Consider the following 3,364-nt stretch of genomic DNA (forward strand, 5'->3'; position numbering starts at 1 on the left):
TTCTGGATTCTTTGATGGAGTTAAGAATAGTTAGCTATAGTTATAGTTTTCCTTAGTTATTATATAGATTATTGTAATTTTTACTTGATAACTGTTTTGTTATATGTAATTTTGCTCCGTTAAAATTAAAGCCTTCTTTTTTTGTTTAAACAGAAAAAGGGGAAATGATGGAGGAAGGTCATTGAGCAATAAAGAAACTGCTTGGCTGGCCCTGATAGGTTAAAACATAGGTGGGAGGAGTAAACAGGAGGAAGCGGAAGTGAGGTAAGACTCCTCAGAGAGACCCGACAGCTCTGCTCTCTGGAGCAGAGACGCCATGCTCAGCTCTGCCGGATAGACACAATAGCTCTGCACTCTGAGGCAGACACATGAAGCTCAGACCCAGGATGGACATAGGTTAGAATCTTCCCGGTAAGCGCACCTTGGGGTGCTTACACACATTATTAGAAATGGGTTAGAACAATATGTAAGAGCTAGCCAATAAGAAGCTGGAACTAGCCGGGCCAAGCAGTGTTTAACAGAATACAATTTGTGTGTTGTTATTTCGGGGCATAAGCTAGCAGGCGGCTGGGGTTCTGGGGACGCAGCCCTGCCGCTTCTTATTTCAACAGGATGCAGTGTATGTAGGAACTATCTATCAACCGTAGCTTTCTCCTCCAGGATGGCTGCAACTTGGGGCTGCTCCCTACAGAGCCTTTCTACCAAGATTTACTAATTCTGCCCCCTTATTCAGCTGTGAGTCACAGACCGGCCTCCTCAACGGGAGCATTTGCTTCCTGGGTTGCTGTTATGGTTGTGGTTGGTGTCCTTCATCAGAGCAAGCTCATTCCACTGGATCCTAGCTTTTCTGTATAAATGTCTCTGTGTCTGTCCTACCTTCATTTTCTCATCACACTGTTGGGAGCAGTGAACCCCCAGATCCTGAATTTCTTGTAAACAACTTGTTTTCCTCTGTTCTGAGACAGCCTGCAGCTGCTCTGAGCACGAGACCCTCAAGAGTTCCTGATGGCAGGGGAGTGGTTTCTGGTGTATCTGGCTGGGCATGGCTACCAGTTAAGGATCCCTATATAAGCGGCTCTGGTGCACAATAAGGGGAGCATTCTTGGGGCATTCCTGTTTCAAGGATTTTGGCATCAAGGATGACCTGTGTCTCTGTCTGTGAGTCTTTGTGTATCTCAGTCCAGCCCCTTGCTCCATTCACGAACTGTATGGTTGCGCACTACTTCGCCCCAGTAACATTATCCCAGCACTCAGGAAGCTAAGGAGGGAAGGTCTTGAGTTCAAGGCTAGACTGGGTTTCATAACAAGACCCCATTTCAAAAGCATAACAAAACCTCACCATGCAATGAAATAGTGATGGATTTGTTTTTTTAAACATCTGTTTCATATCAACAGAATTGTAAAATGTTTATTTTATAGGTTTTACTATTCTATGAATTCAAAGTAGGACCTTGTACATGCTAAGAAAGTGCTCTACCACTGAGATATATAGTCCTTAATGCTCTATTTGATGGAAAGATTATTCAGTGGTTAAGAGCACTTGCTATTCTTGTAGAGGACCCATGTCTGTTTCCAGCACCGACAAGGTGGCTCATAACCACTGTAATTCTAGTTCCAGGGGATTCAATGCCTTTCTCTGTCTTTCCAGGGTACTGGGCATGCTCACACATATATGTATACAATATATACATATTCAGACAAACATTCATATACATAAAACTGAATCTTTTTTTTTTTTCTGAGACATCCTCATTATCTCTGGCTGTCCTGGAGCTCACTCTGTAGAGGTGGCTGTCCTTAAACTTCCAGAGATCCACCTGCCTCTACTCTCTGGATGATAGGATCAGAGGTGCATGCCCTGAAAATAGAAATCTTAAAAAAAAAATAATAGGCAGTTGTCAGCTGGTTGATGTGGGTGCTGGAAACCAAATCTGGACCCTCTGGCAGAGCAGTATGAACTCTTAGCCACTCACCCATTTTTCAAGCTCTTAATAATTTGTTTTTTTTTTTTTTTTTTTTTTTATTTTGAAACAGGGCATCACTAGATTGCTTGCTTGCTTTAAAATCACTCTGCAGCCCAGACGGGCATTCGGTTTGTGATTCTGCTATCTTAACCTTTAGTTGTGATTACAAGCCTGTGCCTCGAGGCCCAGCTCCGGGAAGTTTGGTTTAGTCAATATTTCCGTCAGTGACCTTGTTCGCTGCTGTAACTGAGACGTCCAGCGAGCGCACTGCAGCAGAACAGTAAAGCTGGCATTTCTTTGTCATTTGAAACAGGACCCTTTGAATTCCCGGCCCTACAACCGAGGGTGAGTTTGGGGGTTACAGGCAGGTGTGGAGACCCCCTGCAACCTGAAATTTCTAACGGCGGAGAACTGCTCAGTAGTTCCCCTCATCCCCCAGCCATATCATCTACAGAGATGGATATGCATACACGGAATCTTGTCGCAGCAGGAAACTTATTCCGGTGCAATAATTAATCCACTCCGGAGTCTAGTTTTCCTTGGCAACTCTTTGGTACCAAGCAGTGGCAACATTACGGAGCCGGAAAGTAGGTCACCCTCTACCTCCCAGGAGCTGGCTTCACACAATGGGCCATTGTTCACAAGCTTTCTCTGGTAACATATACCTCCTGCAGCGATTGGTTAAAGCTGGGCTTCTTTGTTGGCCGTATAGGCTCGAATAATTACCTACTACCGCAGTATGAAAACTTTCACACCAGCCAAAGGAAAGATATTGCTGGAAGTTAGACCCAATTGCACCAGTGTTTTAGTGAGGTTTCATTTGTCTGGGGTTATATGCCAGCAGGGGGAAGGGGAGCAGTGGGTGAGAGCTTCTTTAACCCGCTATACTCATTTACCATTCATTCGGCAGCAAGGACATTTTAGTTAAATACGTTTAACAACTCTAACATGCAAAGTCCTGCGCTAACTGTTGAGTGGCGCCATTTTAACAACGGCAAAGGGCATCAACGCCTTCGTCATTATTACCCACGCCCATAGGCAAATCACAGCTGGACGTGCGCTCCTGTGATCATTGCACTTCGGAGGTAGAGGAGGAAGATCGCGACGTAAAGGTTCATCCTCAGTTATATACGGAGTTGGAAGCCAGACTGGGGAGAACCTGTCTCAAAGAAGCAAAACAAACAAACAACACACGGCCACAACACACAACAAACCAGTAAATTCCCCCAAAGCCAAATGCTTTCCCCTAGGGTTGCCTGATAGAGTTAGCTGGGGAGCTGCGAGCTGTGACTGAGCCCCACCCCCATCTCCACTCCCCACCCCTGTTCTCCTATTATGGAAATAGGATTCTCCTAATTATGCCAAAATAGGATGCACTGTGAACTTTAACCAAGAAGGTA

Source organism: Alexandromys fortis, unplaced genomic scaffold, assembly GCF_014885135.2.
Source record: "Alexandromys fortis isolate MF-2015 unplaced genomic scaffold, M_Fortis_MF-2015_v1.1 scaffold_223, whole genome shotgun sequence".
NCBI lineage: Eukaryota > Metazoa > Chordata > Mammalia > Rodentia > Cricetidae > Alexandromys > Alexandromys fortis.